This window comes from Zalophus californianus, chromosome 6 (assembly GCF_009762305.2).
Source record: "Zalophus californianus isolate mZalCal1 chromosome 6, mZalCal1.pri.v2, whole genome shotgun sequence".
In the NCBI taxonomy this organism is placed as follows: Eukaryota; Metazoa; Chordata; class Mammalia; order Carnivora; family Otariidae; genus Zalophus; species Zalophus californianus.
Window position 1 is genome coordinate 110176132 of NC_045600.1, and position 23785 is coordinate 110199916.

Consider the following 23785-nt stretch of genomic DNA (forward strand, 5'->3'; position numbering starts at 1 on the left):
AGGAAGAAAAGTTTTCCTCAGGTCCCAGCAACAGCCAGCCAATGAGAGACTGTCACAACTACTCAGCCAATGAAAAGCCGCTATACTTCAAACTCCACTTTACTCCAATGGACTTTTTGTTTATAACAGCCCTTCTAACTGCGCCTACCCTCTTCGTTTATGAGAGTGTTCCTCTCATTTATCAAGACTTCCCTATGGTTTTGCAACAGTTTGCTTACCCTAAATTGTAATCCTCTCCTATCCTCAAATAAACTCATTTTTGCTGGTAAAATAACTGGCAGTTTTATTTTATTTATCTGACAAAGAAAGAGCACAAGGAGGGGGAGCAGCAGGGAGAGGGAGAAGCAGGCTCCCCGCTGAGCAGAGAGCCTGACGCGGGACTCGATCTGGAGACCCTGGGATCATGACCTGAGCGGAAGGCAGATGCTTAACGACTGAGCCACCCAGGCGCCCCTATCATAATGTTAATCTTAAAAATAAAACTGCCAGGGACGCCTGGGTGGCTCAGTCGTTAAGCATCTGCCTTCCGCTCAGGTCATGATCCCAGGGTCCTGGGATCCGAGCCCCCACCTCCGGCTCCCTGCTCCACGGGAAGCCTGCTTCTCCCTCCCCTGCTCCCCCTGCTTGTGTTCCCTCTCTGGCTGCGTCTCTCTCTGTCAAATAAATAAAGTCTTTTTAAAAAAATTAAATTATAAGATTGCTAGTACATCCTATAACTGCAAAGTAGCAATATTTTCTTCCCCACAAGCTGCATTATATGTAGAAAATCCAGAAATTAATTTCTTCCCTTATGTTAAAGGAAATTAAATTTTAAAATATATCTCAGATTTGTAATAGAATCAAGACCTCAGGGAATCATCAAGTCCAGGAATGGTAAAAACTTGGTGTATATGTGGCCTCTCCCATGGCGAATAGGGATAAATCAATTTAGCTCTCCTTCCTTTTGACCAAGAAGGTGCACAGGCCTCCCTGGTCTCTGAGGATAAAGCAGTAGTCAATAATGTTAAGAACAGCACACTCATTTTAATTGTCACAGGGAGCATTTGCTGCTAAGGGTTGTGAAAGGAGGTAGACAACCACTTCAGGCAAACCTTCCTCTGTCCTGTTTGGAAGGGAAATCTTTTGGACTTTCACAGTGTCCTTCCTTCCCACCTTAAGGAGCACCTCTTAAGATACAGCTCTTAACTCTCCACAGTCCCCATGGAGGTGGAGGGACTGTGACAGCTCAACAATATATTTCCTTCGTTATCACTGAACCAAGAGTGGGGGCACCAATGAAGTACCTGTAAACGTGCTTGAATAAGAATAGAGGTGTGCTGATAAGGAAGGTTTTCAGGAATTCTGGCACTGACCATGCAGGAACAATCCAATATGGAGAAGACATCTAGTCTTCAAAACACCATGGCTTTACACATTTGCATCCTCCCATTCATCCCCAGTGTTGTAATTCAACAAGTAAGCTTCTGATAAACTTGCTTCCAGATTAGGGAGAGACTGGATGGAAGTAACCAGCCCACTGGTCAGCTATTTAGTTCTTATACATTAATAAGATGATACAACACCACAGTGAACTTACAGAACTCAGCATCCTCAAATCCAGTCAAGATTGAGTTTCTGCTCAAACAAGGCTAGGTGAAATTTATCAAGGTGACAAAAGACCTTCACCTTGCAACAGGAACTGAGTCTCCTCTAACAAAACTTCTAATTCAAACTTTTACAAGATACAGAATATATTAGAAGCACAGAGGAAACTATAAAAACTATAAGCAATACTTACTTTCTCATCAGTCTAGAAGCTTCTTTGCTATTCTTTTCATGATAAACTAAATCTCTAACTAAATGTTTTAAAAATACGTATTCCCTACAGTTTCTTCCAATTATTCTCATTTCACTTGGCTTTACTTTAATTTTCTTCTGAACTAGAGATAAGATCAAAGAGCTCAGTACATTGAAAAGGCATGCAAACTGTAATCAAGGTTGTAAAAATCACAGTTTTAAGAAGTAAACACTCAAAAAAAAAAAAAAAGGAAGGAAATAACCAAAGAGTTAACAGCTCTATAATGTGGGATTAGAGAAGACTTTTTTTCCCCCCTGTATTTTCTAAATTTTCTATAATGAATAATATTCTGTTCAAGCTTATCTTATAAGAAACACCCATTCAGTTGCCTTATGAAAAACAGGATTTATCATAAAGATACACAAAGAGCCACAAGGGAAATCTCACAGAAAACAAATAATGGGAACCATAATTGAACTGAGCCCAAGTCTGGAGCTAGACAGTGGCCCGAGAGTCACCTGCCTTCTAGAAACCTCCTGAAGAGAAGAATTGGAGCTGCCACCAAAGCTCTGCTGTGGACACCACGTGGGGCAAGTCCAGGTGATCTTAACACACTCACCCTCAGTCAGGGACATTCTTTGCTTCCATCTTAAACTCTGAAACTCTGAATTTCTTTCACTTTATGTGTAGGCTGTGATTGAAGTACAAGGTTAAGAAAACAGGCAGCTTTTGCTTTAGGATTAAGCTAATGGATTTTAGATTAAGAATTATACATACACATGTTTTTAGAAAGATCCAACAGTATAGGTAAAGTCTCCTTTCTGTTCCCTGGCATTTTGGGGGTGAGGGACATAGTAATCTAAAAAAGGAAAATTTACATTTATGTTTCTAAAAATCATAAAAATATCATTTAACAAAGCACAATACTGATAAAGTTTTTTCTCATTTTATTACATAAACAATTATTGTATAACAACTAGAAATAGCACATAATCCAAACAAACAGGTTCCTTCAAAATTATTTTATATCATTTCAGACAGAAATAATAGAAAGCATTCTAAAACTGACTGCCTCTACTTTAAATACTTTTCTCAACTCTACTATCCACGGAGCAGATAAACTTATATTGACAACCTACTTATAAATTATTTGAGATACTTCATCATTATACAAATATTTCAAGTCCTATTATACTTTCCACCTGTCCTGCTCAGGTTTAATTGGCTAAAATTAAAAGAATTGTTCAAAGTGTTCTCAAAAACTTAAAACATCAAATAAACATAAGGTAGTGATGCTTAAGATTTTAAAATTATTGAATATCCTCAAAGTGTTCTATTGGGTATGGGCAGTTACCTCAGATGGTGGTTTTCAAACCGTTTTAATTTCAAAAAATTTTCTTCAAAGAAGCCCAGAAATGAACAAAGAAAGAGGAGTTGCTCTGTTTGAAGGTAGGGTCCCTTTACAGCCTGTATTTCTTCCTTTGTCCCTGCACCATCGAAGATCCTTCATAGGGCAGCTCAGAATATAGCAGGCAAACCATTTGCGTTAAATGTGTGTGTTTATTCAAAACGCAGGTAGCCACCATTCCAAGCTTTCTAAATTCATCTCTTCAAGTGTGGTCCAGGAATGTTTGAGAACCCCATGTTCCTGAACCCCTTAATCAAAGGAATTTATTTTTAAGAGTTTAGTGAAGAATTTGGCATATATTTTTCTAATTAAAAAAAAAAAAATCTCCAGGGAGGCCCGAGTGGCTCAGTCAGTTAAGCGTCTGCCTTCGGGTCATAATCCCGGGGTTCTGGGATCGAGTCCTGCTTCTCCCTCTGCCTGTCGCTTCCCCTGCTTGTGCTTTCTCTCTGTCTCTGTCTCTGACAAATAAATAAAATCTTCAAAAAAAAAAAAATCTCCACTAATCAAACAGGGATTATACTAATGGACCATTCTCCAACTTGCTTTTTTCACATAATAAATATATTTTGGACACCTTGACAAGCCTAAATGATAATTTCGAAAGATTTAAATCTTCCATGATCAGAGAAAACAAACATTTTTAAAAAGGAGTAAATAACAAATGCTTTAGTTTTACTATCTTTGTTATTTCAGGTATTCTAAATTGATTTTAGAATTTAATGTTGGGTGGATTATAATACTAATAGTGTACCAGCAGTTACCTTTATGGGAAACATCCCTGGTTTGGGGTTTGGAAGAAATTGCCAGATTTCTGGGGCACCTGGGTGGCTCAGTTGGTTAAGCATCTGTCTTCGGCTCAGGTCATGATTCAAGTCCTGGGATTAAGCCCGGTGCTGGGCTCTCTGCTCAGCAGGGAACCTGCTTCTCCCTCTCCCTCTGCCTGCCACTCCCCCTGCTTATGCTCTCTCTGTTTGTCAAATAAATAAAATCTTAAAAAAAAAAAGAAATTGCCAAACTTCTAAATTAGTTAATTTTCATGTTTTAAAAATATTTAACAACTATTAAAAGCAATTTTGAATGTCTCACATTCTACTTTACATCATTAAAATAAACAGCTGTCTATGAAGAATAAATTTGGTATGAAGTAATAAGTAGTTTCCATATTCATTAGGATGCTTTAAGTATTTTGTTTTTATAGTCAAATTCTTACTTATAGCAAACTATTCTAAAAATTATATTTTATTATACAAATGGAATTAAAATATTTTGTACTGATTTTAATAGAATGCCAACATAATCAACAGACCTTCAAATACTCCCTGTACTTGAAAAATGAAGCTTCAATATCTTTATTGTCAATAATATCTCTATAGATCTGCTTTATCATCTCAATTATCTTTATTATCATATTAACAGAGGGACTGTACTTATTTAAATTGAGGTGATTATTCTTTTATTTATTTAGAGAGAGCGAGCGAGTCCAAGCAGTGGGGAGAGGGAGAAAGAGAATCTCAAGCAGACTCTGCTCTGAGTGTGGAGCCCAACTCAGGGCTTAATCCCACAACCCTGAGATCATGACCTGAGCCAAAATCAAGAGTCAGATGCTCAACTGTCTGAGTCACCCAGGCGCCCCTTGGGGTGATTATTCTAATTGTAGTTAATAAATGCTTAGGCTTGTAACCTTTTGGCTGATGGTGACAGTGCACACGACCTTTGCTAATGGCAGGGCTAGGCACTGTGTTGTCACAAGAGTTTCAGCTCACTGGCTCCCACATGATGATGAGTGATACTCTTATTTCAGAGAAATAATATAATGTCTATGAGACACCACTGTGAGAGACCTTTCAAGGATGTGGAAAATGTTTTACAATGAGCAGATCTGAGATCCAGAAGAGTCGCGTGGTGCTTTAAAATCATCACTGTTCAGAGCTGGTAGACTAATTTGAATCAATGGCTCTCCTAAGTGTCTGAGGCAGAATGTCTTGGAAGACAGTCCCTTTTGAATGTAGCAGTACCCTATTTGAGAACCACTCCTATATTGTAAATAGATTAAGAAAAGTGAGATATTTCATACAGAGTCTTATAAATGTCTACATCAGAGAAGAAAAATGGTGTTTTTCTAGGTCAAAATCTTAAATTTTATATTAGAGTCCTTCTTATAAGTTTTATTCAGTTTTTAACTTGCACAGTATCTCTTCTATATTTAAAAACACCTGTCAGTCTATTTGCTTATATGTATTTATAAAATATAATAATTTTGTTATATAGATGATGTTTGGATCTTTTAAAGGAGTATCTTTTGTACCTCAATCACAGCTTTTTACTTTAAAAAAAAAAAATTGCCAGTCCACAGTCCTTCAACAGAGAACTGAGCCACATTTAGAGGCCAACTACTACAAATAAATAATTTGCTTAGGCTTTTCCAATAACACAAATAATAACAGAGCCTCACACATGCAATTTGTTCTCCCCTTCTCACACCCCTCCTGAACTTACCATTAATGTGACAGTATGTGGAAGATGCAAAAGAAAGTTTTAAAAATAGCCTAGTATAAAAATAATTTAGATTAATCAATGGCAATAAGACCTATTACAGATTACATTTTTTTCTAGTGTCTGCATCCTGGACTGGATTACAATAATCTACTAACTGGTCTCCTCACTTCCACCCTTGTCCCCTGCTCCCCACAGTTATTCTCCACACAACAATCAGAATTGTTTTTAAAACAAGTCAGATCAATATTTGCCACAAATATTGAACCTAAAAGTAATAATTAGGCAGCAATCAAACAAACCCAATACACGAGATGTTCTGTAAACAAGCAAACAAAAAAAACTGGCCTGCTGAACTCTTCAGATGAGGATCCAAATACAATCCAAAACCATTACCCAAACATGATCCAGACCTCAAGAGATCACTGATATATTCTCTTTCCACTTTTCCCCCTTTGTTTACTTGACTCCAATCTTAATGGCTTTCCTGTTTTTAAAACATGAAGACAACAAATACAATCCCCTATCATGGCTTTTTTAACAAGCCTTCAGCCTGGAATTATTAATAATTCGACGAAAAAGCAAAAATGTCCATTCCTCCACAAAAGCGTTACTATATCATAATGTATCAGTTTTCTATTGCTGCAAAACCAAAACACAGTGATTTAAAATAGCTACCATTTATTATTGCTCATAAGTCTACAGGTCAACTGGGCAGTTTTGCTGTGCTGGGCCAGACTAAGTAATCTCAGGACTGTGCATGCGTCTACTACCAACTGCCCAAGTTGGTTGGGGGCTGGCTGTTCTAGGATGGCCTCTTTCCCATGTCTGGTGATTGGCCGCTGACAGTTGGGGTAACAGGAGCAACTGCTGACTAGCAGTCTGGCATGGGCTTGTTCAAAAGAAAGAACAGAAGCATGAAAGATCTTTTGAGATCCGGGCTTAACATCATTTCCAACACTTTCTATTGTCCAAAGTGAAGCACAACCTAGATTCAAGAGGCAGGAAAACAGTCACATTGCAGACTGTCGATACAAGGAAGGGTAGAGAATGGGGCCATTTTTCTAATCAATCTACCAAATATCATGATAAGAGCACTTTTTAAAAATCCCGGTTCACCTAAGATGGGGGAATAATGGAAAATGCAAAGGATGACATAAAGTATACTTTGTTATGACTTCGTACTACTGACATTTTGAACCACAGAAGTTTTTGTTGTGGAGGGGCTATCCTCTGCATTACAGGATGTTTAGCAGCCTCCCTGGCATCTACCCCCCACTAGACATCAGCAGTAAACCCCAAGTTGTGACAACCAAAAGTAACTCCAGACTTTGCCAAATGTGCCCAAGAAAACAAAATTGCCTGCAGCTGAGAACCACTGCTATAAAGAGATGAATTAAGGTTAAAGATAATTTGGTCTTATTCCTGCCAATAAACTAATTTTGCTTTAAAAGGCTATTCAAATGATTCTAACTTTATAGATATGTAAGATGTACGGGACTACATATTAAACATGCAAAAGTCCACTGATGATAGATTCCTGCTAATTTATATAATTTAACCGAAAATTTTACACCATATTGTTGAAGTCAGTAGGAAAGATAATTGTGTTAGAAGTTAAACTAAATTAATACTCTAGAATTTGGTATGTAATGCATATCTAAGTCCCAGGTTGATTTTTATTTATTTCTTTGAAGAACAATCAATCACGTTGTTTCTCTCCCAACCTCCAAACATAAAATTCTGTCTCAGAACTATGTTTCATGTCTACTCCTTTACCCATTTCATGACAATGGCAATTTACCTCCCAATTCCACCTCTCAATCCAACGGCTGGTACAGATGTGAAATACACCACAGAAAGCTTCTGTAATAAATTACAGAAATAGAGTGTATTAATTTAAAAAGTAAGCACAACAAACCAGAATACTGCCTCGACTTTTAAAAAAAAGAAACACGAACAACACATTAGAAAAGCCAGCCGTCAGTCATGAAATACTTACTGATCTGTTTTCACAATACTTACATTGCTAAAATGATATATATAAATCAGACTACTTCAGCTGCATAAAAAATCTTACAAATCTTTGTCAACTGAATACTCTCTTACATTAATGTATAAGTCTGTGATAGCAATGGCCAAGTCAAGTCATATATACAAGAACCAACCAAGTCACATATACGAGAACCATATATACAAGAACTTCATTGTAGATTCTCTGGGCAAAAGAGAAGAGTTTCTCCTTCAGAGAAAAGAAAAGAAAATGGGATAACTTGTTAATCCAATGATGCATCAATGAGCAAAGCCAGGACCAGGGTTTGGGGAGAGATCTGCTTAGGGTACCAATTTAAGGAGAGATTCATTCTCAGGGACAGAAAGTGAGCCAAAAATATGAGGCAAGAGCCTGCTGTTTTAATCTCACCTCCAGTCCAGCAGGAACTGCACTTAGCAGAAAACAGCACCCTGATTCCCACATTCCCAAGGTCTGTCCTGTACTAAGCCATGACATTTACATCCTACTCATCATCGGTTTCCCCTCACAGAACCACAGGGTCTGCTTAGCCTGTTCAGAATGATACCACCAAACAGGGACAGGGGAACTCAGCAGAAAGGGTCACCTACAAGCATACAATCGGACCACTTAAACGTTTTGAAATTATGAAGGTGGAAAAATCAGGCATTCCAGGAAGTTTCCAGAACTGTCCTTTATAAAGTTGGCCTCGTGTTTAAAAGTGGTTTACAGGGGTGCCTGGTTTGCTCAGTTAAGCCTCTGCCCTCGGCTCAGGTCATGATCTCAGGGTCCTAGCATGGAGCCCCTGCATCCTTAGGTCCTACGTTGTCAGGTCCATGGGGGGGGTGGGGTCCCTGCTCAGCGAGGAGCCTGCTTCTCCCTCTCCCTCTGCCCTCCTCTGCCATGCTCTCTCTCAAATAAATAAATAAAATCTTCTAAAAAATAAAAAATTAAAGTGCTTTATAATTTTTAACTATGTGTATTCACACTTTAAATTGAAATGTTATCATTTTCATCATTTTTTCCAATTATTGCCATTTAACTGAATCAATGGTATCACCCAGGAACAATGAAAAGCAATAGTATCCCATGGGGTTAGCAATGTTAGTTTTAAGAAATGAGTTTGATTCAAGAATAACTTAGAGGATAGGGTTTCACCTTCACGAGGCAACAGCATTCCTTCCCCTTATTATCGTCCTCTTTGAGGAGGATCGACCCTGCGAAGCAGTCAGGAGCAGACACAGGTAAGTTTGTCTTACAGGTCAGACCCAACAACAACAAAAACTCTCCAGGATAGCCTCATTGTGTTAAAGACACTTCATTTGTCTTAGGAGTACACCCAAACACACCACACCCAAACGTCTTTATAATGGGTCCTAAGTGTAGTTCCTTCCTCTTTTGTGACTCATCCTTTCCCACGCCCTCAGAACAGTTCCACAGCAGGAATGTAATTAGATCTAAGCAATTAAGAAAACTGCTGCTCTACTTCCTCAGTGTGTATATAGAAAGCGCTCTGATTTATAATAAGAGTTTAACTTACAGGACTCCTCACAATAACTAAGGCTTTAACTTTAATAAGGCTAAAGGACTTAAAGTGGCTTGAAGACAAGTAATAACAAGCAGGAGTACTTTCACGTCTTTATTTTAAAGGCCATACACGACAGCCTTAAATCTGCCTTTCCAGTGACCATCCCTACACCTCTACTCAGAAACTTTAAAAAAGTGCAGGCTTGTGCATTCTCCTCGTCAATACAAGAGAGGCCAGCAAAAGCTATTTCCTCAGCAAATGAGTGTGTGGTAAATGTTAGGTAATATAGGGGTTTTAGTTAATTACCTACAGATTCTTGCTACCAATGAGCATCATGTTATTCGATAATTAAGCACAATTAGGGGGAACATTCAGAGGTTTTTCACACGTAACACTTGCCAGCAAGAGTCTTTCGGGCCTATGAATTTGCATGTTCCCAGTATTCCCAAATAAAATTAAGTTCCTAGTTTTACATAAATAGGTTTATTATAAATTCGAATAATAAAAATCTATTTTAATTATAAAAAGTAACATGATGAAAAATGGAAAAATAAAAATGTCATAATTTGTAACGATGATCATCTTTGTATATCCCCTGCTGGTCTCTTCCCAAGTGAATGTGTTATATGATTATTATCAGATTGTAACTACATTTTTTTATTCTGATTTTTTTCACGTATAAGAATTCCATCTCTTCCACAGAACTTCTTCATATGGTTGCAAAATAGTCTTGCATAGTAGTTTTCTACTGCTGTGTAAAAATACACTACAAACTTAGGGGCTTTAAAACAACACCTGTTTATTAGTTCACAGTCGGGTAGGTTAGAAGCCCAGGTGGGATGGACTGGGTTCTTTGTTTAGGGTCTCGCAAATCAAGATGCCAGCCAGGCCCGGATCCTACCTGGGGACAAGTTTGCTTCCAGGCTCATTCAGGTTGTTGGTGGAATTCAGTTCCCTACAGCCGCAGGACCGAGGCCCTGTTTCCCTGCTGGCTGTCAGACCAGATGCTCTCTCTTACAGCTCCTGAAGGCCACTGGCATTCCTTCTCCCACAGCCCATACACCCTCGAGCCAGCAACGACATAACAAGTCCCTCTTGTCCTTCAAACCTCTGACTTTCAGTTCTGCTGTGAGTCAGGGAAAAATCTGTTTCTAAAGAGTTCATGTGATTAGAATAGGTACACTTGGTAATCTCCTTTATTGGCTAACTCAAAGTCAAGTGACTACAACCTTAAATTACATCTGCAAAATCTCTTTTGCCATGTAGCAACATAATCATGGGCATATTATCTCATCACAAGCAAAGTCCTGGGAGCGGGGGGCGGGGGGGGGGGGGGCGGATCATAGGTGGTCATTTTTAGAATTCTGTCTACCACACCTTTGCATCACAGTAGAAAATGTGCTTCCAACTGTGGGTTGTGCCTGAAAAGCTTGAAGGTAATTTTGCCACTGGACCAGAAAACCTTTAGGGTCCTTTCCAGTTCTAAAATGCTAAAAATCAAATATTTAAATGCATTAAAGAAATAAAGTGTAAGGTTATTTTAAAACTTGGAAAGAAAATAATACGAATTTTAAAATTGGTTAAAAAAAGAGAGAGAGAGAACTGAAGTTTCTCTCGGTTTAAAAACAGAAAGATGATTTCACAAAATTGTCACCTTTGGGGGGGGCCGATTTTCTAGTCACAACAAGAGGTTGAACATTTAGGAAATAATGAACCATAAAAATGGAAATAAAGGTTAGTGCCACCTAAGTGACAAATCGTAATACCTAGGGAAACAAAAAGCAAAGAACTCTGAATCCAGTGACAATTTCTATAACACAAAACTCGTTTCATTGTAGATACAAAGATTAGAAAGGAGGTAAATGAGCCAAATGAAAAACCAGCTCATATATAGATTATTCCACCCGAAGTTCATTAAAAACTAGGACTAAGGATATAACTAAGGATCAGGCTGGCAGGGCCTTCTCAGGAGGGAGTCAGCTAACCGACTTTAGTATAAGACGGTTCCCATCCCCAACACACAAATCTAGTGACAGAGGAGGAGGACGTGGAGGAAAGGAGGAAGAACAGGAAGGAGAAGAAGGGAAGAGGGAGCAGAGGAAGAAAAAGAAGGAAGAGAGAGGCAGGCAGGCAGGAAAGAAGGAAGAAAAAAGAAAAGAACCTGGCATACAGTTGGTGCTAAATAAATATCTGTTGAATGCAAGTACAATGTAACAGATCATAAATATGTCTGCTAGCCTTCAGAAAATTCACCTCCCTAGCCAAGGAAGAGAAGTCTTTCTAAATCTTAGCTACTCTTGGGCTAAAAATTACCCACAGCCTGCCAGTAGGCTGACACTGGATCCAAGGTGGGGCAGTCTTCAAGAGGTGGGATAACCATTCTTAGGAGTCACAAGAAAATGAGGACTGGGGGAGACGAACCATGAGAGACGATGGACTCTGAAAAACAAACTGAGGGTTCTAGAGGGGAAGGGGGTGGGGGGATGGGTTAGCCTGGTGATGGGTATTAAAGAGGGCACGTTCTGCGTGGAGCACTGGGTGTTATGCACAAACAATGAGTCATGGAACACTACATCAAGAACTAACGATGTAATGTATGGTGATTAACATAACAATAAAAAATTAAAAAAAAAAGAAAATGAGGGCAGGCAATAAAAGTGTTAAGACAAAAAAAAAAGTCTGTTAAATATTGATGGAACTGAATTTTGCTGAAACGTTTAGTCTCAGAGTAATTATAACTTACACAGTGGCAAACATACAAGTTGACAGAGTGTCCCTCAACAGAATTCCAAAGACTGGTTTCCAGCAAAATAAGCCAGGATTCTGCCTATTGGTACTAACCAACAGAAAGAACACATTGATAGCTGTGAATGACACCATGGAATGAGAAGCTCCTAACAGCCATAAATATAAAATACTAGCCATAGCTTCAACTCTTATCAAATGCACAGTGTCATGTCTTCCACAGTTTGCAAGGTTCTCATTCATTGTGCTACTCTACAATGAAAAGTTTAGTGGGGAAAAATATGCATTTTGTAACCATACAAAGATTTTTCCCTCTCAGGTGTGTTTTTATTCAGCTAACCAACTCAAAACTCCTTTGTACAAAAACAAAAGTCGTACTCTTCTTATTCTCCACTCAATGCAATTAATAGGAAAAGCAATTCAAATTAGAATTCAGAAGACTTTTCCATTCTACAAATAAAGTTGACTCTTCACCTCATCAAGATGTGAGCAACATCTTCTGTATTTTCAGAATTGGATCAGTTACAACTTTAGGTACACTTAAAAAAAACTATTGTAATATTTTAACTGACAGATAATAACCACTGCTTAAATTTCTATTTATATTGTTCTATAGCTTCCAAAATGTTTTCATTCTTTTTAGTACCTAAAATCTCTGGTAGGGTAGAAAGGCAAGTAAAATTATCCCCATCTTACAAGAGAAAGAATTGAAACTTAAAAGTAATTTGCCGAAGGGACACCTGGGTGGCTTAGTCGGTTAAGCGGCTGTCTTCGGCTCAGGTCATGATCCCAGGGTCATGGGATCGAGTCTTGCATTGTGCTCCTTGCTAGGCGGGGAGCCTGCTTCTCCCTCTGCCTGCCTCTCTCCCTGCTTGTGCTCTCTCTGACAAATAAATAAAATCTTTAAAAAAAAAAAGGAAAAAAAAGTAATTTGCCCAAGGTCACAGAGTTTTTCAATAGCAGTGCCTGGACTCAAACCAAGATTTTCTGACATCTTGTTATTCCTGATCTTCTGCCTATAGAATATCTCTACTCAAATGGTATGGACACTAAAACGAAAGATGCTTCTAAAATTGTGTAACATTGTCCTTCTATTTACACAAGGAAAAGTAAAATCATAGAATAATTTATGTCAAAGAAAAGCACTGATTTTTATAAAAATTCTTATGAAATAGACCAATATAAGAAACCCACACCTACAAGAAATACAAAAGAAACAAAGGGCCATGTATCTAATATTCTAAACTAGAATATTTATTTAGTAGTCAAATAAAATATTGGACACATTAGTAATTTAAGCTGTTTAAGTATTTCAATAACCTATTGTCCATCCAAAAATGATATTATGTTCTTAAATATAATTCCAGGTGATAGTTAAGCTTAGAGAAAAGGAACTGAAAAAAAACTCCAAATAATCTTGAATATACACTGAATTTTGTGTTAACATTCCATAGGCAATGCAGGGCCTGGGATACAGTAAATACTTAAAGAATGTATGATTTTTTTAAATGTGCATTATCTGATTTTAATGAGTGAATAATTATTTAACAATTTCAACAAATTATCATTCTTAGCTATAAAGGGAAGTTTAAAAAAAAAATCATTCCACAAACAGGAAAGTATTTACTTAGTGGCAGAATACTGAAACTGAGCATTTTTCAAAGGATGGTCTATTCACCGCATAAGGTGTATACACCTCACTGGCACAAGGACAGTCTACTGGCAGCTCCTTCTAAGGTTCCAGATCATTCAGAATCAGCCTGCAAGCAGGGACAGATATAGCAGCGGGGCCTGGAGCATGAAGAGAGAAATAAGAGAAGCCCAACATAAGAAAACTAAGAAAAGGTTCAACAGGAGGAGCCAGCACCAAAGCCCTGATCCCTGGCTCAGTCTAGAGCCTGGACCCCGCCCCTTCAGCAGTGCTTGCCCACCAACCTCCTCTTCCCACTGGCTCCCACCCCTTTATTACTGCTCCTTCCCTAGACATGTTCATCTTTAAGAAATAATTTCTACATCCCAGAGGACCACTAAGACCCCCTTTTCTTCCTGTCCTTCATCCAGTTTCCTTCTAAATAAATATATTGATATTTCAGTGTTTTTTAAGCAAATCGTTTTAAAAGAATATTAACCATTAGCAGGAGCGTTTCAAGAACGTGATAAAAATCATCAAAATAATGCATTAATATTACTAAAATTTGAGAGTATTATCATGTACAATGTAAGATAAAGGATTCTAAGGAATTGGAAGACATTATTTCTTCCAATTTTCCTTCAACCTCATAAGTCATATAATGCCAAAGTTTCCTCATCTATAAATAAAAGTTACAGTTCAAAAATATCACTATTATATTATAGATAAGTGGGATGTCTTATTCCTAAGTGATGGATGCTACAGTACTTAAAGGTAAAATATAATGTCTATAACTTATTTTCAAAAGGCTCAGTGAAAAATGTGTATATTTTTTCTATCTTTATATACATATACATACTATAGATAAAGCAAATGCAGCAGAATGTTAACTGTTGACTCTAGGTAGTGAGCAGGCAGATCCTAGTTCACTGTGCTATTCTAATTTTAGATTTCAATTTTTCATAATAAAATTTGGAGAAAACAAATTAGATATGTGCTCAGAATCTGTGCTTATGATGATTATTAGCATCATAAGTTAAACTTTCAAAAATATTTTTGCAAACAACATCGTCAGAACATTGAGCTATGCATCCAAACTGGTTATATATCAAGCGCACGTTAAAACAAAGCTAACTTGCTAGCATACAATAAGACACAGGTGGTGTTCTAGCACACAATTACCTCCGGTCGGGAACTGCATCTCCAGCACACTGCATCACGCCCAAAGGGCTTAGTGGGACTCGCTCAGGGCCAGCAGGCAGGGGCTCTTATCTGTTGACTGTGTGACTTTGACAAGTCACAACTTCTCTGGGGCTCATATACCAATTTCTCTCACGGTGCCCTCCTCTCTATCCCTTGCAGAATGATTCCAGTTCTCACGAATTCCTGCCTAAACTATGGCAGCAGCCTCATATACCATCCATCCGCTGCCAAGCTTGAGCCCTTCAACATCCTGAACAGAGCTACCAAGTAATCCCATCCAAAACACATTTGGTCCTGTGATTCCCAACTTCTGAATATGCAGGACAAAGTCCAACACTCTGAAAATATGGCGTATTTTAAGCCTTTCCAAGATTTAGCCCCAACTTCCCCTCTTGCCTATCTCCTACTCAGTGCCCTTGCCTATTATTCTAGGGTTCACCAAAGCTAAGCTGACAAACCAACTGCACGCTCCCCCAACTCCTGATTCCTCGCTCCATGCCTTTGCTCTTGCTGTTCCCTTGGAGAGCAACTTCATCCTTTCCTGGATCACATAAGCAACTGCTTAATGGGTACAGGGTTTCCTTTTGGGGTGATGAAAATGTTCTAGAACCAGAGATGATAGTTACGCAACACTGTGAACATGCCATATGCCACTGAACTGTTCACGTTAAAATTATTAATTTTAGGGGCGCCTGGGTGGCTCAGCAGTTTAGCGGTCTGCCTTTGGCTCACGTCATGATCCCAGGGTCCTGGGATCGAGTCCCACATCAGACTCCCTGCTCAGCGGGAAGTCTGCTTCTCCCTCTCCCCCTCTGCCCCTCCCCACTGCTCCTGCTCTCTCAAATAAATAAATAAAATATTTTTTTTAAATAAAATAAAGTAGGGGCACCTGGGTGGCTCAGTTGCTTAAGCTTCTGCCTTCGGCTCAGGTCATGATCCCAGGGTCCTGGGATTGAGACCCGAATTGGGCTCCCTGCTCAGCAGGGAGCCTGCTTCTCCCTCTCCCACTCCCCCTGCTTATGTTCCCTCTCTCGCTGCGTCTCTGTCAAATAAATAAAAATCTTTAAAAATAAATAAATAAAGTGATTTATTTTATGTTATGTGAATCTCATCTCAACTTTTTTAAAAAACAGCAACAGCAGCTCATCCTGATAAAAACACAGACACACACACACACACACACACACACACACACAGACACACACACACACACACACACACACACACTTTCACAGACTCCTTAGCCCCAGACTGGATCAGCACTGAAAACACTCCCCTGTCACAGCAGTTATGACTTTGTAATACCTATTTACAGAACTCCCCCATCATACTTTGAGCCTCTTATCTTCCTCATCTTCTCATTCCCTCCTGCTTAGCCTAGGCCTTCAGGAAACATTTTTTTTTAAGAAATGAAATACAGAGACACCTCTTGGAGCAAGAGGCTAGAGCAGATAGTCTTTTGAAGATCTAGATCTAAAAGTCTACAAGGGCATGTATTAATTGGGAAGGAAAAGATCAGGAAAGACTGCTGTTCATCTGGTTATGAAGGATAAAAATGGAAAGACCCTTGGTGAGATTTTTCAGTTAGTAATAATGAGAACTAACATTTATTGAGTTCTTAACTATAATTATTAATCCCATTTCCCAAATGAGGAAACAAATATATTTCAGTAACTTGCCTAGGGTCACAAAGGGGCAGCAAGACTCAAACCCAAGTGGGCTGACACACCGCCCTGCCTCCATACTGCCCCAGGCACAGTTGCAGAGCTACGAATGGACATTCTTTGGCCCACAATCTGGCTTTTCTAAGGCTGAGAAAACACTCCATTTTCCACATTTATCTACTTAGCCACTGCCACAAATGTTTCTATTTCATAAAGTGCTTTTTAAAATATAAAATGTTAATTTTTAAAAAGAATCCAACCATAAAAAAAAGATGAATCATAAAAAGATCTCTCATTAAAAACATCTCTCACATGTAAATTAGCAAGTATTTGTGGGCTCTTCCTTCCTTACAGGACTGAAAAGATCAGTGCCTACCTAATACCCTCTCTAGAATGCAACTACAGCCAGTAGGCTTCCCCGCTGGAGACTCATTTTCAAAGTACCCCCAACCTCTGCACAGGTTAAGTACCCTGCAAATGAGAAAATCATGGAATAACAAAAACAAGCTAGAAGAAAAGTTATCCACTCACTTTTTTAGTTTAGAAAGCATGATGTATATGTCCTTCCCCTCTTCCCTCTCTTTAATAATGTCACAATCTGGTTAAAAAAAAAATGAACCAAAAGTCACTGAGATTGAAAAAAATAATTATTTGTGTACCTGAATGGGAAAACCTCACCACAGAGGTAACGTCAAATCTTGACAACATATCAATAAGGTCAAAATTAAAAACATATCCCCACCCAAAAAAAGTATATACCCTATGGTACACACTTGTGCGTGCACCATCTCCAGACAGTAAGCCCACAGTTTTCAGTTCTACTGGATTCTCAGCACTTGTTTCACCCATATATCCTCCTAAATATTTAAAACCATGAATGGTAGGATAATACGTTGGGCAAATACACACACACACACACACACAAAAGCAAAAAGGCAAAAGCGTTAAGAATATCACAGATAATATGACAAAGTAGAATTCAAGACAAAAGTTGACTGGGACAAATTAAACACTTTTATACCACTAGTTACAGTCCACAGTGAATATAAAATAGCCAACAGTCTTAATGTATCAATTATCACAAAATTTAAGTATATAAAACAAAAACTGGAATATAAGGGAAGGTATCAGCAACATAGTTATAGTGAGACACACACTACGCCCAAAGCTAAAATAAACTAAGTAGCAAAAATAAAGATGTAAAGCCCTTAAAGATCAACATGAACAAGGTATTTAAAGGAGAAAATGGTCAAAGAACACAAACAGTTCCTAAAATAAGAAGTGAAAGTGGCAATAAGCATAGAAATATGTCCACATTCCCTAGAAGTCAAACACACAGATTAAAGCTATATTTTGTTAAAGCGCATTTTTTCTTCCAGTCAAGTTGACAAATATGCTCTAAATCATATTACTGGAAAAGTGTAGTGCATGCAACAATTTTATACACTGCTGGAAGGAACACAAATTGGTTTTGAGACTTAACATAAAAAGCCTTCCTTCCCCCTAAATACCCCTCCCTCCAATTTTCTTTGGTATATGGCTCAAGATGCAAAGGCTATAGCTCTAAATTTGAAATTCTAACAGTTGACAATAGTTAATAACATGGGTTCCAGAGTCAGGCTACCCGATCTTCACTTATTAACTATGGCACTTTAGGCAAGTAAATTATTTAACTTTGTCTATAAAATGATAGCCGTGGTACCCACTTCTTAGGGTTGCTGTGAAGATTAAGTAAGCTAAGGTAAAGCACTTTGAACAAGTTAATGGGGCATACATACTCAATAAATATTGGCTATCGGCACTTGGATTACTTATAAGTAATTTCTTTTTAAGTAATTCAGTAGTGTTTGCTTAGTATTTCTAATGGGACATTCATATCTGCTCAAATCATTTCAAGTTACTTATAATTTGAAATATGAGGGTTATTAGAATCAAATACGATTCAAAAAATTATACATATATAATTACTGTGGCATCAAGGTAATTAAATGCTGATTGAACAACAAAGAGGCAATCTGGAAACTTTAAAAAGAGCATAAGCAGTGGTTTATGGCATGGCATGGTGAACTGTTTTATTCTTTACCTTCAACTGTATTTTGTTTTCTACTCTGAACATGTATGACCTTCATGTGGGATGTTAGAACAATAGACAGCCATTTAGATTGACTGGTTCAGTCATACACTTACTCTCTCTCAAGGGCACTTAGCAGGTCTGATTCGCTTATATAATTACAGCTCATCATATTTCATCTTTTGCCAGAGCTTTAGTAACTCAACTATATTGGTTCATCTTCTGCACATCATTTTGGAGACTATACCATTTGGAAGTATATTAGTCAACATCAGTAATATTCAAGATTTCTGAGGGTAACAAAAGTCCAAAGGACAAAACCGTTTTTGTGATAACGAACAGGTAAATTTATTCTTTTATTTTTGTGTTATATATTTAAGCCTAGAAGAGGAAAGCTATATAAAGTTTTTAATTATTTTATGATTTAGAAAAAATGAGGCAGTAAGCATTTATTATCCCACCGTTCTATTTACAATTCCAGTAAGTGCATCTCAGTCATCATTTTTTGGCAAATTAAATTCCCTACAGAAATCAGTGTGACTGCTCTTGCACAAATAAGCTCAGGCAGGTAGAAATTTTCAACCATTTGTTATATTCCTTAGGTGTCAGGGCAAATGTTTGCATGATTACTAACGGGATATTAAGTCCTTCATTATGATAGAGATGAAACACATGAGTTATAATGTTTAAATCTAAAATTCTTGGGTATAGATTTCTTCGCCAAGAATTCGACTGTAAATTAAACAGGGCTGATAAGAATAAAATGTTGCTGGCTATTAGCTAATTCTAGGGAGAAAGGGAAAAGAAAGGCGAACCTGTTACCTCACCAACAGAGTAACTTCTTTAAATGAAACTTTACCCACTCCAGGCAGAAATCTCTCTGAACAAGGACTTAAACTTGTCAAAGAATCCAAATTTTTAATTCAGGTTAAAAAAAACAAAAAGGAAAAGCCTTCCTTTAACTATTTACCCCTACCTGCCCCCTCCAGCTCCTTAGTCTGACTGAAATTCTCATCCATACCTCATCTGCACCAGCCCCTACCATAACACCAAAGTTCCTTTCCAAACCTGGTGCTCCCTGAGAGCACTGTTATAATTTCACAGCTCCACACCACTGCACTTGCTGTTCTCTTGCCTAGAAAGCCCTTCAAAGTGTCCAACTGGCCCAGGCTCAACTTCACCTTCCTGCCTCCTCCCTGACCCCACCCTACACATCTGTACTCCCACAGCAATTTATATACACCTCTATTGATGGCTTTTAACATAAGGTATTATTATTTTTTGTTTAGCTCTCTTAAAAATTTGAAGGCTGGGACTAGATTTTTCTTATTACAGAAATTTTTGAACATATACAAAATACAATAGCATCACAAAAAGTAAATACAATAGTTATCATGAACCAGCCAACTACAACAATTAATTCATGACCAATCCTATCTCAACTATACCCCCTACTCACTTCTCCTACCCACTCACTCACGGATTCTTTGGAAACAAATTCCAGACTTCACATCATTTCATCCATAAATAGTATACTTCTAAGTGTTTCTCTGAAAGATAAAAAGGCTTTGCAAACATAACCACACTACTACCACTGTCACATTTAAATCTTTTTAGGTAATAATTCCACAAAGCCATCACATATCCAGGTGGTGTTTACATTTCCTCAACTGTCATAAACTTTTTTATTATTTTTTTAAAGATTTTATTTATTTGAAAGAGAGAGAGAGAGAGCACAAGCAGGGGAAGGGGCAGAGGGAGAGGGAGAAGCAGACGCCCCCCAGAGCATGCAATCTGACGCGGGGCTCAATCCCAGGGCCACAAGGTCATGACCTGAGCAGAAGTCAGATGCTTAACCGACTAAGCCATCCAGGTGCCCCTATTTTTATTATTAATCAAAGGTCAACATGAAGTCTATCATTCCAATTGGTTAATATGTCTCCTAAATCTTTTAATCTCCAGATTTCTCCTCTATTTTTTTTCTTCTTATAATTTATTTTTGAAGAAACTAGGCCATTTGTTCTAAGAGTTTCCCAAGATCATAATTACATCCATTGCATCCCCATGTTCCTCCAAATCCTGTGTTTTCTGTTAAATGGATTTAAGATCTAGAAGCCTATCATATTCAGGTTTGGTTCTTTTGGCAAGACTATCCATAGGCAGTAATGAATATTTCCATCAGGAGATAAATTACATCTGGTTTTCTTTCTTTTTGAGACATTAGTAGCCAATGATAATCAACGTCTTTGCCCTAGATCCATCAATTCATTAGGAGGTATAAAATTGTGATATACTAATTCTGTCTCCCTTCTTCCTCTATTAGCTGGGATAAAACACTTCGCATAAAAGAGGAACTTCTCTCTTCGAATATTTGGTTAGCCTCAGGAAAAGCCTAATACCTCTTTCTTTGTTTTTATTTTCTGGTTCTTAAAAGAATGTATCGGCTCCCTAGCATCCTCCAAAAGTAACAACTTTCTCCTTTTTTTGTAATCATTATTATGAATTCACAGATTTAAAGATTTTGGTACACTGTCATATTATCCTTATTGATGATGGAACCGTCCCATTGCAGGTCAAGTGGGAACCTCTTCAAGTTGGCTCCTGAGTCCTAATCTTTGATAGCCTCCTTGCTTTCTAGGGGGACAAAGGATTCCAGGCTCAACTTGCACATTTTCTGCTTCCAACTTGGAATCATCTATTTCTTCACAAAAGACCTAATTATTAATTCATTTTTAAGTCTAACTTAACGTGTTCCATAAATGTTTTCCAAACTAAATAAGGTAACTGCTTACCAAGTCCAATTCCTGAGCTAAAAATTTTAAATTTGAAAATATGTATCATACACAATATAGATATACAATCACTATTCCACTCTTATTAAAAGAATTTAAATTGTTAACTACTCATCATTTAAGTTCTTGGACCCACTGCGTACCAAAAGATGTACCAAAGCAACTCAACCATTCTGCTTTGGTATTATAATAAAATTCAGCAATTCAAGTCACCATGATGACCTGGGGTTGACATCAAAAGTATAAAAACAGGGCTTCTTCCTTCAAGAACCAGAAGAAATACAATGCAGGGATAACCCTAGGAATCTGCCTGAATAAAACTTTAAGTTAAACATTTTTAATCAAAGGTTGGCATCTTTAATGAAATTGAGTAAACAGTGCTCAGTTAAGTATCCTGAGTTTAAATGTAACAATCTGTGATCTTATTTACATTACCCCAAAGTCATTGTTATAATAATATTAACATCTTTTCAAACATACTCCAAACCCTAAGAGGAAAACACAAAACCCTCATTTTCAAAATCACAACTGAGACAAAACGTAATCCTTTATGCTTTCTAAACATCTCAAACTTCTTTTTTTTTTAAAGATTTATTTATTTGAGAGAGACAAAAAACGTGTGTGGGCCCAAGAAGGCAGGGATGGGGGTAGGAATAGAGAGAATCTCGATTAGCAGGGAGCCCAATGCAGGGGTCCATCTCACGACCTTGAGATCATAACCCTGAGATCATGACCTGAGCTGAAATCAAGAGTTGGACACTTAACCAACTGAGCCATTCAGGCTCCCCAAACATCTCAAACTTCTGTTCTTAGTGGGAATCAAAGGAATTTTTTTGAAGATATTTTTCAGTTGCTATATTTGTAACTCTAAATGTTTTTAGAAATACCAATATTTTTTCAGGGTCCTGAGACATTAACAAGATGTTTTAGAACATATTTGCTTGCTCATTTATAGAATTCATTGCTCCAAAATCAGAGTAGCCTAGAGAAATGGCAGCAAAAATAACCACAGAGCCTCCCATATCAGAAATAACTTTAACGGGGCGCCTGGGTGGCTCAGATGGTTAAGCGACTGCCTTCGGCTCAGGTCATGATCCTGGAGTCCCAGGATCGAGTCCCACATAGGGCTCCCTGCTCAGCGGGGAGTCTGCTTCTCCCTCTGACCCGCTTCCCTCTCGAGCTCTCCATCTCTCATTCTCTCTCTCTCTCTCTCTCTCTCAAATAAATAAATAAATAAATAGAAATAACTTTAACAATCAAGCATTTACTCCACTACAAATGTTAAGTGTAGGTACAGTTTAAGTGGAACCCCCTTCCAAAATGTCTGCTTAGAATATTTATTTGCAGTACATCTACTAGTTCTTGAAATACAGCCCCTTAATTTTAATTACTCAATTTTCCTAGTCTGAACTAGGTGAAAACGGAATAGCCTATTCTCACTGTACATATAATTGTATACATAATTGTACATATAATTGCACATATAATTGACTAGATTTGAAATGGCATTTACAGTCATTTAATTATCCCTTTCAGAAATCTGAAGCTCCAATTTAGTGATTAAGATAAATGTCAACAACAAAAATAGTCTTATTTTATGATTAAAAGAGGCAGCTATCTCCAGATTCAGCTAGTACAGGACAAACTCTCAACTGTATTTTTTATATACAGTTATATATATACAGTTATATATATATATATATATATATACAGTTTATAATTATGTACTACATTTACGTATATGTGTATAAACATAACCTCTGTTGAGTGAACTCTAAACTCACTGGCGTATTTATAACCATGGTACTATTCAGAATATTTTAAATGATTTTTTCTACATATAATTTAGCATGTTAAGATTCTATATTTCACATACCATAAAACACTTATATACCTCAGTCTATTGCTAATGCATCTCTTTCAGATACATAAGCTTAAACAAGAAAAAATATTTATGAAATACACATTTAAGATTTTTTCCTCAAATCAAAGTTGTGCAGAGCATACTGTGATTATTTCCATAATTAAAATGACTGCTTTAAGATTCAAATTAGGTAACCATAAGGGAGGAAAAAAAAAAAAAAAAAAGATATATGCCCCTTACCTTATGCCAGAATAAGATTTTATATGGATCAAACATTTAACTTAAATGTAAAAAAATGAAACAAATTAAAAAACTAAAAGAAACAAGATGGAATTTTTTTCTTTTTGTTTAATATCGCAGAGGAGAAAGGCCAAGATAAAATGTAAACCGAAAAGTCACAAAAGGTTGACCAATTCAATTGCATAAAAATAACCACTTTCTGCATAGCAAAAGCCACCATAAACAAAATCCTAAGACAAATAACCAATTAAGAAAACATATTATTCATATTAAAATGGCTAAATTTCCTTGATATAGAGTACGTACAAATGAATTTAAAAAATCAACCCAATAGAAAAATGAAAAGGATAAACTCTTCA

The 23785-nt window shown here is 37.4% G+C and overlaps 1 protein-coding gene across 6 annotated transcripts in view; it reads right to left on the bottom strand.

Annotated features, from left to right (window-relative positions):
* The window catches only part of UACA (uveal autoantigen with coiled-coil domains and ankyrin repeats), a 141111-nt gene that overhangs the window by 77284 nt on the left and 40042 nt on the right, over positions 1-23785 (bottom strand). The window contains exon 2 of one of the 6 annotated variants that reach the window (XM_027569679.2): positions 16991-17057. The exons of the other annotated variants lie outside the window; for them this stretch is intronic. The gene's annotated coding sequence lies outside the window, so the exon portion shown is untranslated. The remainder of the gene's footprint in view (positions 1-16990; positions 17058-23785) is intronic. 6 annotated transcript variants of the gene reach the window in all.